Source organism: Pimephales promelas, chromosome 22 (assembly GCF_988280905.1).
Source record: "Pimephales promelas chromosome 22, fPimPro1.hap1.1, whole genome shotgun sequence".
Lineage (NCBI taxonomy): Eukaryota > Metazoa > Chordata > Actinopteri > Cypriniformes > Leuciscidae > Pimephales > Pimephales promelas.
Window position 1 is genome coordinate 21,328,423 of NC_142790.1, and position 18,006 is coordinate 21,346,428.

An 18,006-nucleotide genomic window follows, 5' to 3' on the forward strand; every position below is an offset into this window, starting at 1 on the left:
GCTAAAGATCTAACATTGTTAACTCGAAAGACATTATAGATTTTCCATTAAAAATAAAAGGGTTGATGGAGCGCGTGCACGTAAAATAAAAACAATTCGTTTATCTCACGACCTCACATGTATGTAGACCGACGTAGCCTATAAGATAAACGTGTAGGCTACTTTTAAACATTACAGAGAACCTCGATTTCTCTATCGAAAAGTAGTTTTAATTGGTCGTGTCGCTGGACATTTTTAAGAGATCTTTGTGAATCAATCCAATCCTCAAAAAGTGAGACTTGTTGGGTGTCAAGGACAGAGCTGTTTCTTTCGAACATTTTTAACAATTACAAACTGTTTTCACGCACCCCATATAACTCATTTAGTTCAGCACCAGGGACAGCACCAAACATGACGCTCAGTATTACGCATCACATCACAACCTTCTCTAGTGAACTACGTCACCGGAAATACCTTTTCAGTTAATGGGGATAATAAAAGGTAGATCATAAAACGAAAGGATTGTCAGGGCCATTTAAAAGTTTTTTTTTTTTTTTTTTTTTTTTTTTAAACAGATTTCTCTCAGTTTTATATGGGACGACCTGGTAACCCTGCCCATCCACCATTTAATGAGACAAAATCATCCATAATTTAAAAAGTCAAGCCCTTACTAATTTTACACATTAGCCAATTACAATAATCACATACGATTGGATTCGAGGTAGGGGGAAACGGTGCGTTTTTCTAAACCAGTGAAATTTTTAATGGATCACAAAACATCAAAAAAAAAAAAAAAAAAAAAAAACTGGATTCAATAGCTTGCATAATAAAATTCAGAGTCAGGTGGAAAAAAGGCATGACTAACCCTTATAGCATGAAATTAATGATAAAAATGCTATAAATCAGAACACAAAAAAGTTACCCAATCCAAAAAACAAAAGCACCCACAAAACAGAAACATCTTAACTCTCTCCAATGTTTCAACTCTATACATTAGCCATTGGAAAGCACTATTGTGGTATTGCTCTGTCCCCTCTAATTCTCCACACAGCACAGATGTGGAGACACACGCAGGAGTCGTTAATCAGGGCCAGCAGTAATCAGCCATCACAAAGCCTTGCCTGGATAAATACTGTCAGCAATTACTGTGTGGAGTCAACTACTTTCAGGACCCCATTTACATGATTTCCATCATTCTCATTCCCATGTTCACCAACTTTTTATTCACCAGTCCCACATACCTTAACAGGCAGCATCAGTGCGAGACAATAACGAGAGTGCATTAATTATAGATTGCGTTGGGATGCATTATTTAACACAGCGATTAGCTTATGACAAACGTTTTAATTCAAAAGAGCTAGGATGGGATCCATCAAAAGAAGTCAGAAGTCCCTTATAACACAGAGTTTAATCAGTTAGCATCACTGTAGGATTGAGCTTGTACTGCTTAAACTCACATAAACCCAAAACCAACGAGGCGACTAAGAGATAAACACCTTACTAGTGACACAGAATCAAAGCAGTGTTTGTATTCATGAACCTAATAACGCTTAACCTGTCTTTACAATGTCTGCATTCGAGATTCAGAGGTCATGAATAAAAGTGAAAGATAAAAAAGGCGGCTTTCCATAAACCATAAAATATCCAATTTACCATATCAAGAGCTACCAGGGCACCTATTTTTTATATAGATGTGATGTATGCTGGGGGTGATAAACAAGGATATTCAAAGTATACATAAGTGTACCCTGTCAGACCATCGTCTTCAGGCTCACAGCCTAGGAATTGAATCATCTCTCTTGTACCAACTAAAAGAAGAAATATGCTGTACATGCGACAGTAGCCCACTGTCGCGCGCTGTGATTTACACTTGGCTGTGGGAGAGCTGTGCAAATGATGTTGTTAAATTAAAGGAACAGAGAGCGAAATTCCTAGTGTTAAGGTTAATTGCTCTTCGCATGAAATATGTAATGCTAGAAGGCATTTTGTCAATGTTGCACTGGCATGATTCATTTGCAAGTGAAAATGATTGAAAAGTTAAACACTACTTGCTCTCTCTAAACATTTACACACACTGTAAAAATGAATATGCTTTATCTAATAAATAAAATTGTGGCAACAGATTACAAGCAATATTATTAATTAATTTGAACAAATTAGAATTGAGTAATAATTAATCAAATTAATTCCTTAAATGTTAGCCATTTAAACACATTTAGTACATTTAAGTCACCATTATGGTGATCAGTGTTTGTTTTAGGTTTTCAAATGAAGGTTTTGAAAAGACATAGACTTTGTTAACATTGCTTGTATTCTGTTGCCACAATTTTATTGATTAGATAAAGTATATTCATTTTTACAGTGCACCGTAGGCAGATGCTTGGTAACTTGTCTCGTGAAAATAACTGGAGAAATGGTGAGCCTAAAATTACACAAACATACACAGGTCAGAAGTTTGGAATAATTCAGATTTTTTGTTTGTTTTTGAAATAAGTCTCTTGCTTCATTTATTTATTAAAAAAATACAGTAAGTAATATTGTCAAATCTTATGACAATTCAATTAACTGATTGCAGTCATTACTCAAGTCTTCAGTGTCACTTAATCCTTCAGAAATTATACTTTAATACTGATTTTTTAAAATAAATTATTATTGGTGCTCAGTTAATGACAATGGCACTTATTATTATACATTTTTAAAATAGTTGTGCTGCTTAATAGTTTGTTTGTATATTGTTAATAACAAGAAATGAGGATCATGTGACCCTGAAGATTGTAATGGCTGCAAAAAAAAAAAAAAAAAAAAGAAAAAAACCGGTTTTGACATCACAGAAATAAATGTCACTCACTTATATTAGAATAGAACAGTTCTTGTAAATTTTATTATGTATAGACATCATTTATATTGAATTTCGGTCCTCTTTAACATGTACACATCATATTATGCATTCATGTATTTGGTCTAGACTTCAATCTCTTGATCTGGATGTATGTTTATGTGCTGTAATTATGCCAGGGAAAGTATTGGAAATCTTTTAAGAATCATGGTCTAGATCTGTCACTGGTGATTACGAGCAATTCTTTAAAACAGGAATTACTGAATTAGATTTGTTGAGTATTGTCTATTGTCTGAATGAATGAGATTAATGGAGAGTTTTAAGATCATAATCCCTTTCCAACACTGTCCTTTTCTTTAAATAGTGATGTTCTTGGAGTTATTTTCGGATTACATGCTCAGACAGGGTTCTAATTCACAGTTCTGCTAGTGACAGATTAGTATTGCACAAGAGGTCAAAGGTAACGGACCAGCTGCACCAATAACTATGGTCTTGTTAGGCTTCCAGGGAGAATATTTCAATTCAGCCCAATTAGAGACAGTTTGGGGGTTATGGCACAGAAAACGTGTCATTTGTTTTCAACATACCTAATTAAAAGCAGTGCGGATATAAGCAGCAGGTATCTGAAAAGTACAAAAAAAATAAAAGTACTGTACAAATACTTTGGCATCGGAGTTTCATTACATGAAACTGTGGTCACATAATCACCATATGTGTCCGGAACAGAAAAAAATGACAAAGTGTGATCATAGCCTGATTCTTGCCATATCAAATGACTCATTTATAAAATGATTCATTTTTACCTCTGTAAATGGCACATGAATATTAATGTGTATGTTCAAAGGTACACTTAGGTGGTTATGAGCTAAATAGCGCAGCACCTGTTCAGGACGATCACATCGAAGGGATGCGGTTATCCTCAACACTTGTGACAATCATATACTTTGAAATACAAACTTGTGACTGTGGGGGAAGGCCTAATGTGCCAGTGGGACAACATCATTACCAGGGGAGTCAGTCAGAGAAACATCCACAGCCCTGCTCTCTCGCTCCATGAGGCAGTTCTGCCCAAGTGAGGCAGGCCAGGCATCCAGGATCAGCCATATGAGGCACAGAGAGGACATATGGAGTTAAAGCAAGCCCCCTGCTGATTGTGGCTCAGGATTAATGTAGACATTCATGTTCTACATTACGAATGCCATTTATGTAAGGCTTTGTGTTCCTAATGAGAAGGGAATTATTTGTTCTGCAGCCTATTAAACAAGAGTTTCTGTTGATATATTTTCCAGGATTTTTCATAAGTGAGGACTATGTTTCTGGATGAGATCTGTCATTTGAATTGATCAACCTTAATTCGTTCAAATAATGAAAGAAATTTGGTGTAGACATAAGATTGAAAACTTGACCTCTTATTTGTAAATTGGTTTAATGTTACTCTAACCTGATCAAAACCAATTTGACAGATATTATTGATGTTCTAATGCTCTGTATCTACACAAACTAGGCATGTTATTCTCATAAATGTGACTTTTATTACAGTAACACTGCTAGAATAAACAAAGAAATAAATAATTAAGAAGGTTATTTTAACCTCTTGAAGCTGTCTGTTTATATATTTTTTTAATATGAGGGGGTGGTGGGAATCAATAAGTGATAAACTTCATCCCACTCATTTTCAAGCAGTGGTGAATTTGTATTAGTTTGATCATACCTGTTCTTTCGATTATTGTCTTATGTTGTCTTTTTTATTGTATGCTTGAAATTACATATATATATATATATATATATATATATATATATACACATATTAGGGCAGTCAAACGATTAATCACGATTAATCGCATCCAAAACAAAAGTTTGTGTTTACATAATATATATGTAATATATATATATATATATATATATATATATGAAGAGTTCAGATGCAAAAGCCTCTAAATGCCATTTGAAATTTTCTTCTTTAATGATGATTTTTATCAAACTTGTATGTTTAATTTCAGTAATTTCACTTAAATAACAATTAATAGGTAATTATCATTGCCATTTAAGTGAAATCACTGAACTTAAATATACAAGCTTGATAAAAATGATCAATCTAGAAGAAAATTTCAAATGGCACTTAGAGGCTTTTGCATCTGAACTCTTCATATATATATATATATATATATATATATATATAACATTATATATTTATATAATAATCTATATAATATATATATATATATATATATATATATATTATAAAATATATATAATAATATAAGAAATATTTTCATGTATATACTGTATATATATATTTATATATAATTTATATATTATATAAATAATTTAGATATAAATATGTTTTTTCTTAAATATACATGCATTTGTGTATTTATATACAAAATAATTACACACTGCACCCATATATATTATTTAAACAAAAACTTCATTAACTTGAAGAGGAGCTATATAGGCTACATATATGTGCGAGTGAGTGTGTGTTTAAAAATGTCTTTTAAGATGTTTTAAAACATCAAAAAACAATTAATAAAGTAAGCAATAAGGTATGAGAGGCTTCAGCCATTACTTATTCACAATACAGCACTTGCCTCGAGTGCCTTATTGCTTTTATAAAACGGTTAACACACAATAAAAATATTGAAGTAAAAAAAAAAATGTATTAGTGCAACTTTCATGAAGTAAAATCACTAAAAGCCTTCCTTCCGCTAGAAAAAAATAGTCCCTGACCGACTGTGAACAGCAACAACGTTCAAATGTGTAATATGAATGAAAGAAATAAAAACAACATAGGAACTGCAGTGTTTCTCAGTGATAGCTGTGTTTTATCATGAATAAAGCACAGCTATTGACCAATCAGAATCAAGGATTGGAACTAACCGTTTTATAAAATACAGTAAAACAGAGAATTCAAATAGACAGATTGTAGTTTTTTGTGATAACTACAGGCTTCTGGGGTCTGTTGCAGTCGCAGACCAGAACATGAAAGTTTAATTTCTATTGTTTGGAGATACATTCAAACTCTGAATCTTTAAAACTCTTTATCAAATCAACTGTTGATTTATTTAACATACAGTAAACAAATCTTAATGCAGGTGCTGAAAAACAATCAAGATGTCGACTGATCAGTCTGCCAAATAAGACAATAATCTGTTGCAAGATAACATGAATGAATGCTACAACAGGAACTAACAAGAAGGGGTGTGTGCGGGAAACAATGAATGAGCAGCTGGGGATTCATTTTAGTGTAACACTCATGGACATTACGCTTCTCATCATCTCACAGCCTCATTATCAGACATGTGACTGAAATTCTCATCAGTGCGTTAGTAAAGGAAAATCCTCTAATGAACCCTACGCTGTGTATTCGCATCCACGAACGTCACATGGACTAAACACCAGGTTACCACACACACTACACACACGTGCGGAATAACTACAACCCCAGTGTCCTTGGCTTCCTAGTGGCCTTCACCTTGCACTCCAGACACAGTGAATTTTATGGCTAATTTCCGGCAATTTCTCCAGGCAGTTTTAGTGGAAATTCCTGCAGGAATAATGTGCATAATTTGCATGAATCATTCTGATAGAATGCATATCAGCATGTAGACCCTCCCCCGTCTGGCAGCATGGCACTTAGTTTGTAATCAAAGCTGACTTCTCTCCACAGAATCCGAAGGTCTGACCACAAAAGCCTTAGCCTCATCTGCTTAATAATCTGTAGCAGCCACCAATAAATCCATAAAAGACATGGAATGGAATATGATGTATAGATAGGCCTACACTGATATGGCCGATACGATAACGATGACCGATACTATACGATACAAAATGTTTTTTTAGATTTTGGAGCAGATAATTGATATAAAAGTCCAGATCTACAGTAGATGTGCCTCAAATGACATCTAGCATCATTTAGAGTGACAAAAAAAGGTTTATCTTTAACTAAATCTATATAAAAAAAAACTCGTTAATTGAAATAAAAAAAACTTTAACTGAAATAATATTTTAAAAAAACTTCTATTTTTTGTAAATTTTAACTTAATGTGCTAAAACTGAAATACAAATTCATAAAACAATATAATAATAATACAATAACTAAAAAAAACACAAAACAAAATGACTAAATCTTTCATAATCAAGTCATAGTTATAAAATAACTAATAAATTAACTAATTCAATTATCAGAAAATATTAGCAAAAACTTATAACAATATATTGATGCTTAAATAACACTGCTGTTAAGCACTTGAAAATAATGAACTGTCCAAATTTCTTTTTCAACTTAAAAAAAAAAAAAAAATGGAAAATATAACTTCCACAAACACAAGAAAGAATAAAATAGAACAGGGGTAAAAATGTTAAATGATTCATTAATATTATTAACAATACATTTTATGAATGAATCAATGCATTTCATTTTTTTGCAGTTTTTAATTTATTTACAATTCGTTTTAAATAATTTATTTAACTTAAAAGTACAATTTACTTAATAAAATACAAATTAATATTTAATTTAAAAATGTTATTTTATTTATCTAATCTACATAGGTCTATTTAACATATATTTTACCAACACTGCCAAGATTTTTTTTTTTAAGTCACTGATAAGACTGAATACTGAATGTGCAGGAGGTATACGTGCCACGCTGTCAGTGCACAAAAGAAGACATTCAGCATCAGGATATTTCATTTGTGGGCTTTATAGCAATTGCTTAGCCTTTTGCCTCTTCATACATTTGTCAGAAGAGATGGGATCGCGGTTAGTTTACCAGCAACTGTGTCATGATCCAATGTGACGTCCTGTAAGCCCATACACATTCTCCTGGATCGCCTTTTTTACTATAATCAGCAGAGGTTAGACGTGCATTATGGGTAAAGATGTGAAAAAATAATGACACCTATATATATATATATATGTATATATATATAAATTAGTAATGACACAAAGAAAGCCACCAAAGGACAGCAAAAAAATAAGCATTTGTTTGGTGGCATGATGAATAGGCACAACACATGTGCCCTTCCAGATCCAGTGCCGTAATGAAGGTGAAAATTGGACAGTCATCTGCTAGGTGGATCTTAATCATAATAATCTAGGCCAGGGAGCACAGACCTTCGTAACAAAGCTCCGAATGACATGTCTGCACACACCACCTCCTCTCCGGGGGGTGGGGTGGTCCCTCAGTTAACACAGGTTTTCGAAAAAGCCAGACGATAATTAGTAAATGATGGCAGTCACATTAGCCCCAGCCAAAGTAGATTAATTCATTTTGAATGGCTTGCTTCCTAAACATAGCAGAATTGTAAGGACAACGCAGCTCATGTGTACAAAAATGGTTGCTTTCGCTGTTTCGCATTAACAGTACTGCATGTATGAACAAACTAAATCGTATACTTGTGTGCGAGAAGACGAGGTTTTCCACTAAGCACCAGGAGATGGAGTGAATGACCCAGCGCAGTGAAGCAGCATCTGTTTCTGTGCATGTGCTGAGCAAACAAGGCAATTTAGGGCATGTCAAGGGATCAGCCATAAACACAATCCCTCCCCTCCCTCTGAGTGCACAATTTATTCAGTCAAACACCAATAAATCCATAAATGACATATAACGGAATGTGATGTAGATAGACGCATTGATACGAATGATACAATAACCAATAATTATTTAATTCTGAAGCTGTTAATCAATACAAAAGTCTTGCCCCCAGTTTTACAGACAAGGTTTAAGTTAGTCCCAGGCTAAAATTCATGTTTGAGCGGTTTCAAAAAAGCAACTTGCAACTTGAAAGCAACTTGCACTGGCATATCTTAAAATATATCTGTGACATTGTGGTTGATGTCTCAGATGAACACCAGTATTTTTTTTTTTTCTAAGGCATGTTCATAAAAGATATTTAAATGTCCTAATTGAACTAAAACCTAATCCTGGCTTAATCTAAGCCCTGTCTGTGAAACCAGGCCAAGATCTTCTATCTTCTATAATGACATCATGCATCAGAGTGAACAACTGCATAACAGACAGTATTTTCTTTTTGTCACATTCATTTAACAAACTTAGACCTACTACTATACAGTTATTATTGTTAACTAAAAATTAAAACCATGTCATTTTTCTTATTTTGTTCCCTCAATAAACTTAGAATTTTGTTTTATAAACACTTTGTTATAGGCCTTGTTGAAACTCTCTTCACATCCTGATAGCAATGATTAATATGTGGTCTAAATATTAAAACATGTATCTTCTATGGATGGAAGTCACGGGACCAAAATGTGATTCGGTCCAAATGCAATGATTAGATGACCTCCTACCTGTCAACATCCATTCCTCCGCGGCGCGCAGCGTGCTTACGCAGACATCACACGTCATCGACAACATAGCTGTTGGCTTTGCAGAGTTGGACAATCACCACAAACGAAAAGCAGCCGCCTTTTACAGTTTCTCGTGCACCAAAACAACGAGCTTATGCTACATTCACTCCATGTTGTAATAGTAATTACGAGACGGGAACCATATGGAAACCCATGGCGTTGTGACGTGGCGTACCCGCTGGTCACGTCCTCAGACTTGGCTGCGTTTCTATTTCAACAACACTTATCAATGTCGAAATGAATACGGAGCAGTTAGGCTGTACAACTAGAACTCTGTAAGTTGTTTACGTTGATTATTACTGAGTAATGTAATGTGCATTAACCCTCACTGGTCTCGTGACGCTTTGCAAACGCTGCTGTGCGCGTTCATGTGTTTTAAAGGAGGCGTGGCTTTGGAGAAGCTCGTTGTTACAGCCAATGACAATAAAGGCAATGAATGAATGAATGACTGAATGAAGGGTGGATGGGATATTTTGCTTTCCAAGCTAGCGTGCTAGTTGCTATCTGAAATTGTCTACCTTTATATTAGTTAACACAAACTAACAAATAACAATGCGTATACAGCATTTATTAACCTTAGTTTGTTCATTTCTACATGTAACGTCGGGCTATATTTTGTTCATGAAGTCGGCAACTAGTCATAGTTGGGGGCGTGGTGAGGGCGGAGTCCGCGTGGGGGAAAACACAGCGAACATCGTGTGTATTTTTAAAGCAATGATAAAAATGTTTTGCGAGGCATTGACGCCTGCCAAACAGCGGCAGCGATACATTGTAAAATGCATTGCCATACGATATGATTTACATTATTGTAAATGCATTTTGGACCAAAATGAACAAACAATTAACGATTGTATTATTATGAACTATCATTAGCAAAAATGCTGTAAACATGTATCATGTTAACTAAATACATATTGAAGAAATGAGACCATATTGTAAAGTGTTACAATAAAAATGTACAGCACTTCAAAAGTCACTGAAGTGATACAACACTTAATGTGGCTCTGTTAACAGCATCTTAAAACTATTATTGACATCCACATGCTAACAATTATTCTGCTGGGTAAGGGATGATGGATGATGGCTGGTATTCTAGATGTCCATGTGCTTCCTGATTCACAAATCTAAGCCCGAAGGCATCAAGCAGTTTATTTGTGTTATTGATTACTGTCAGTGGTCCTAGTGGTGGTCTTGTTGTACCGGTCTATCTAAAGAGAGAATGACCATTTATCAAGGTTCTCAGTGAGAGCTAAATACACAATCAGCCAAGGATTTTGCTGTCTAGGGAATCTGCACGGCCCAACACTGATGCCTTTTTCAGTATCAGACCAGCTGTCCTGCCATTCACATGATCGCTAGCATGAACACTAGAAGCATTCAGTACCATAATCGACACTCTTAAAAATAAAGGTTCCAAATGATTTTGTTTTTGTGATGCAAAAGACAAAAACAATTTTTATTCCCCAAACCTTTCAGTTAACATGTCTTAAAAACATTTAGTTCTTCACACCCTAATTTAAAGAACATTTTTAATAATCCAAAGAATATTTCCCCCACTGCAAAGAACCTTTTATGCAAAACTCAAGTTTATGCGCCAAATCCTGGGCGCCACCATAAATGCACTGTTCCTGCACCGTGCGGCTGTGAGGAAAAACTAATTATTTTCGTGATTCATTTTTGTCCAGCTTTAACGTGTTAAAATATTTAATCCAAACGCAGCATCTGTTCTTTCTGTCATCCTTTAGCTAGGGTTATGACCATGCTCTTATTCACGCAAATGCTTTAAACCACTCATGTGCGACAAGACAAAAGAGAACGCACTGTCAGTGAATGCCCTCCATGACGTTGGTATCCGAACTATATCATAGGCTACCGATCGTACACACAGAGACGAATATCAGCGCGCGTTATTCGCCAGCGTTTTTCAACACGTTTTTTCGTGTTCACACCCAAGCGATTTTCGCTGACGATAAGCCGAGTGAACATGCAATTCATTCCCTGACATTAGATGGTGCCCATTTGCTCTGCAATACCACTCCATAACAGTTCTCTTTTATCAAGATGTTTGTATTTGTAGTCGCAGTCACGTTTGTCACATAGTTCTTTGTTACAACACCAACGAGACCAGCAGCTCTACATTCATCTTGCCTTGTATCTTCCTCGTCTTATTTCTTCCTGGCTGTGTAGACCATAGATATGTATATAAAGGCTAGATGTGTTACGGCGGAGTTTCCATCGTCATCACCGGCGGCCATCTTGTCACAGACAAGCTGATGTAAGATGAGTGGTCAGCACGAACACAAATACTCTTATCTCGTTGAAATCTTGACGGATTTACAAACGGTTTGGTTTCTTACAAACGTTATTAACGTGGCTATAATTATCTGGATGGTTATTTATTTATACACTTTTTATTCATAAGTATGCAGTGTCATAACTACATCTCTGACGTTTATAACAAAACAAACCGTTTGAAAATCGGTAGAAAATTGAGCAAGTTATGGTCATTTAAATAGTACATGTACCATTAACACAATGTTACGAGTGAGCGAGCTACCTGTGACAAGATGGCCGCCAGGTGCAGACGTCGACCTCCATTGGCCAGCAGCGTGGACGACATATCTAGCCTTTATATACATATCTATGGTGTAGACGGCGACGCTACTTAGCGTATATTCTTCTCCGTCCCATATGTGTGCTCGGCAAGACCGTTTTGTGTTTGAGCACCCCCAAGTTGTGTTTACTGTAACTTCAGAAGCTCCAAACACGTGAGTAAAAGCACCAATCTCATTGGTCCGATAGTTTTTGACGTAGCGCGTCAAACTAAAAAAACAAACCCGAGGCTTTTTAAAAAAAAATGACACTTTTACGTGGCGTTTAACGCGTCGGTGTGCACACTCACACTGGCGCCCTTTGTTTACTCGAGGCGTTAAACGTCGGCGAATATTGCGCGCAAAATTCGTCCCAGTGTGAACAGGCCTTACATAGCTAGAGTGCAAAGTGTGTATGTGCCATGATGATAATAATTAGTCGCAAGAAAGGCGCGGGCGCGATACTATGTGTGTGTGTGTGAATGTGTTTGTGTGTAAACAATGGAGCACATGGACATTGCCTCTTCGTAGCTGGTTTGTGGTCGTAGCACTCTCTATCTAACCACTCGTTCAGGTGCTTTCTCGAGTGTTTGCAACCAACTACCGCACACATCGTTCCCGAACCACCTTTCTTCATGTTATAATTGTCATATCCTCTTTGTCACCGCGACGTCGTGCTTTGTCGGCACAACAGAGCTAGCGAGCAAAACAAACCAGCCAGAACGGAAGTGGGTTGCATCGACGGGAGGAGTTTAGGATGTAGAGCGGAAACTAAACGGCTCATAAACTTGTGTTAGTGTTTCACACTTCTATGGGTGTGAAAGGTTCTTCATGGAATAAAGAACCTCTATTTTTAAGAGTGTAGGCTGAACTGTTATGGTTTATTTGCAAAATTCAGTATTAGACCTACTATCAAAACAGATCTCTTTGTCATAATATGCACGTGAGCAGTTCCCTTGTGCTCAGAGGACTAAATGTGCTGTAATGAGTCTGGGAGCATGGCCCGGCAACTTAACATTAACACACAGCCAAACTGACACCCTATCAGAAGACCCGTCAGTCCCTGTTATATATGGCACAGCGCAGCATAGACCACAGCCTGATCTTTAGTTTGCATCTAAAATACTAAAAATAAATTACATTTAAAATACTGGTCATTTATGCACAGTCAAATCTGAAAATGTATACTGCAGAAACCACACAAATTTAGACACAGTTGCAGAATTTATATTTGCAGGCATGCAAGCAAAACTTCAGCTGAGATTGATGCATTTTGACTGTATGCCTTCGAGGCAGAGCCAACGCCACAGTTTTCATGTAGCAGAATACATGATAAAATGACAAAACTTGTCTGATACTCCTGTAAGTTTAACCAGAACAGCTCCCTTCTTTAACCTGGCTATAATCTTGATTTATGAAAGATTTGAAACCACAATAGCTTAGATATGTGTATTGCAGAGAGTTCATGGGGGTACTTTGGAAGATTGTGTTTTGTAAAATATATAAATAATAATAATAACAATTTCATATAAAATGTTCAAATATAATGTTTTATAATATACTATGTAATATTAGACCAATAATCCAATTAAGTCAATAATAAATAAAAAAGTTAAGATCATGTTCTCTGATGTTGATTGGTCCCATGACATGCAGATAAACAAATAAAATACTTAATCTTTTTTATTGTTTTATTTTAATTGTTTTTATTGTATAATTGTTAATAGCTTTTAATTAAACTCACAAACCCCCTGCAGTTCCATCATGAACCCCAGTCAGGGAAACACTGACGTAATGTAATGTTTAATGCACTTCATGTGGTTGATAACAATAAATGGAATATATTTTCTTTCTCTTAGTTTTTTATTTTTTATTTTAAAATGGTACAATATTGTCTATTCAAATTAATGTTATTGAGTTAGGCCAAAAGTAATATAAAAGTAATTAAAAAGTAATGAGATGATACTATCTTAAATGTGTAATGTAATGGATTACATTAACTTTGTCATGTAATTTGCAATCCAACTATTTGTAAGCGATCTACCCAGTACTGGTATAAATATGAAATTTAAGTTAAAAATGAAATATCATAAAATAAATAAAACTACACTGTAAAAAAAAATTGTTGGTTTAACTTAAAAAATTAAGTAACCTGGTTGCCTTAAAATTTTGGAAAAAGTGAGTTAATACAATGGAGATTTATTTAATCATCAGAAAATTAAAATAATAAGTTATCTGAACTAAATAAATGATTTAAGTTGATTTGACAAAAGAAAAAATGTTGTGATAACAAATCTTAAAAATGTATTTTTTTTACAGTGATCATTTAAATAACATAAAATATAGAATTCATCTTCAAATTCTAATTGTAACTGCATTCTGTTTGCTACCTACCAAATTCAGGAACTAAATTAGAATTTAAAAGGCATTGTCAATTCAATTCTGAGCGGTGCACAACCCTGGTATCCAAAGTTAATATGAATACATTTGATAAAAGGGGATACTTGATCCAAATAAGTTGGCAAACTACTTTAGTACCACAAGACAGGTCGAATGGATCATGTAATCCAAGTCACCCATTTCTATTACACAATCAACTTCGATGAAAGGAGAAAGAAAAGAGGAAGTCAAAAATTAACACCTGTTATTAGACTGATTGGATGTGAGGTGTAGCTAATTAAAAAATGTGCAGGTGTCCACCCAGACAAGGATCAGTCAATGCTAATGAGGACCAATAGGTTTGTGTGCTGTAATTTGCAGCTTAATGAGTCTGGTTTCAATGTAAAGTTTGACGGAGCGGAGGCTCCAGAAACGGAGGACAGTAATCACAGCCATCACTGTAATCTTTTTCATTATGCCAATTAAGAGTCATGTTTTACAGCCTCAGCAAAAATCCAGATCTACCACAAAGTGGAGCGAATTTCAATTATCCTAAAGGCTTTTTTTTTGCACAATAAAAACATTTTATTATTAGCCAGTTAGCAGGAATAGTTAATGCTTCAAGGTCACCCACCCTTGTCCTGTCTCATGAGCGGTCTCTTGTGAAGCAACCGGAGCTGTATATTTTAATGGATGAGCTCTCTGTCTGCTTGCCGCATGTTAATGTTTATCACTGAAGAGGTTTAGCTCATGAGTCGTTCAGTTGTGATTTGCTCCGAGGCGTAGTGCAATGAATCAAGGCTTATCTGAACACTTAAGCTTGTCAATAGAGTGACATGGACATTTTGCGTAGAGGACTTCTGTCTGATTAGGGCTTTTCACACTTGAAATTGTTAACCCTGGGCTATTCTAAACCATGGGTAAAAAAAAAAAAATATTGTTGGTTTAACTTAAAAAATTAAGTAACCTGGTTGCCTTAAAATGTTAAGTTGATTGAAATGGAAAAAGTCAGTTAATACAATGAAGGAGATTGATTTAATCATCAGAAACTCAAAATAATACGTTATCTGAACTAAATAAATTATTTAAGTTGATTTGAAAAAAAGAAAAAATGTTGTGATAACAAATCTTAAAAATATTTTTTTTAACAGTGTGACATTTCACCTGATGTATACATTCCTTAACATAATGCTTATTTATTTGCAGTGTTGGTGTCACTGATCAGATGAACGGAGCATGCGGCCCTTTCACATAAAAGCTCTAGCATTGCGGCATTGCGCATCATTGTATTGTTGAATGTATGATTAAAGTTTATACTGAATGGACTTTTCGGACTAAAGGTAAGAATTAAATAGTCTCTTTATCACCATGGGTTTCATAACGGGTAACCCTGCTTCTAAATTACAGTGTGTAGCGCTCCTTTACCTGGGCTTAAAAGTGGGGTTTAGAATGGCAAGCGTTGCGTGAATACACTATTGAAGCATTACAAAAGTCTTAGACATTGTACTTTAACTAATATTATTCCCAGTTTAACCATACATGGCAAAAAAGTTGCTGCCTTGGATCAACTTGGATATTTAAGTCATTTAAACTTAAATCACATTAAACTGACTTAAATAAACAAGTTGAATCTTGTATAACTTATACAAATATTAGAAAATTGCTTAACTTTGATGAGTTAAAGCAATGTAAAAACATAAGTTGTCATAACTTATTGATCATATAATTTTTACAGTGTATAACGAGTTGATATCAATCAGTAATTGAAATAAAAATGTACATTTGAGGTGAAATGGAAAGAAAATAAAGTAGACCTAAAGTAGAAAATAAAGAGCCTATCATACTGTATTCCAAAAGATCAATATATATATATATATATATATATACAAAAGAGACATGACTAATGTGTAAAGCAAAATGAGTGGTGTCATCATTTATTCACAGGGTGATAGTTATTAGCAAATTAGTCCTCCTGTCAGATACACCTCATTCATTTACTCAGGATGTTTATCATTATAATTAAGATGTAATTTATCATCAGTAATGAGCCAGATTAAAAATAAAGCATGCTGAATGCTCAACATGAGTGCTGTCTAATGCTGGTTTTAAATGATGTTTCAACAACCTATTATCTGAATATAAATAAAAGTTGCATATCTCAATCAGTGTGTTTGCATGCATTAACCTAAAAAGCGTTCAGCTATTTAAGGAGTGTAGTCAGACATGATTAGGCTGAATAAAATATAACAATTCATTGAGAAACTAATGACTGTGTCTAAAGTCATGCATATTTTAGATTAAATAAATAACTCCGCCAATATGATATTTGCATATGGAATTTATCTAGAAGAGAGCCTTACTTTTAGTTTCTGAATAGACATCAGAACCTTGACACATGACTTGAATTGAATCATTAATTATCAGTAAAAATGCTGGTTAATAGATTCATACTAATACGGTAAAGAATAATTAGTAATAATTATATAAGTAGGCTTAAATACATAAATACTAATTTACTTTTTGCCTTGTATTTTGCAACGGGTATGTCTAAATAAAGTAAATTATAGAGAATATACTATTATAAAGTACTTTTTTAACAAATTTACGGCTGTAAATTTACATGTACATTTTTACATTTAAGTAAACAAATATGTAAAGTAAACAGTAAATAGTAAATCTATAATATATAGCCTATCTTATTTAATTGTATAGTAATTTACCTTTTTGCTTATTTACCTGTATAAAAACTGACTTTCATAAATATATTATTTATATAAGTAAAAAAGTAAATGTAAATATACAGAGCTAAAAAAGCAACCAAACTTTTTTAATAAGTTATACAAGATTCAACTAGTTTTTTTTAAGTCAATTTAATGTAATTTAATTACAGTAAGTTGATTGAACTTAATTTAAGACAGCAACTTTTTTACAGTGAAGAACATGCAAAATAATTTGCATGCTTGCATCATAAAGTAATCTGTTTATGATGATATCAATTGCACCTTGTTGTTAAACAACATAAGCAAAAATACTATAAGCCACAAGTATAACGTATATGATGTCTAAACAATAACGGTATAGTATTTGTTCATTGTCGAGAATGGCTCATGACCTCTACAAGCACATCCAGTGAATTTGCATTTTCTCCCTGATCTTAACCTGAAGAAGGGCAGCGCGTGGCATATTTCACGAGGCCTGTCATCCACCCTCACGCCCCTTTCAAATTGCTCAAGAACTTAATTCCATATTTCCATGGTCAAACTGTGATACTGACAAAATTAGCATAGCTAAGATTTGGATGCATTCCCAGGTTAGCGGTTGTTGTTTTTCCCACCATGTTCACTCATCTGGCCTCGTCTTGGATATAAAAAATGCGACCTCTCCTTGAGTCTCACACTTAAAGCTTCAATAAAAAAAGGAGTGTTTATGTAACGTGGAGCTTGTTAAGGAGATTTTCCGAGCTTGCTGACAGTGATGTGCACTGGGAGTGTGTGGGGATGACGGTTGGGCGGGAACGGGAACGCTGTACCACCACACAAAACCAATTAGAGAACTATTTTCTCAGACAGGTCAGGGCTTCGCATCCTGGCGGACGGGCGCTAGGTTTAATGTCTTGATTAAGCTGACATGTATGTCCCTTACACCATCTTAGAATGACAATCATTGAGGTTTTAGCAATCAGCCGAATCACTCACCCTCTTCGAGCCCATTTTGAGTTACCCGTGTCATCCGACTGCGTTTTCCAAGTGAACTGGTTTGAAAAGGGGTAATTGGTAGATAACGGCTGTAGGAGATGACAGGGCATTTGTCAAACGCTCCTAAAAATGCAGAAAGGAGACTTTTGCCTCTGC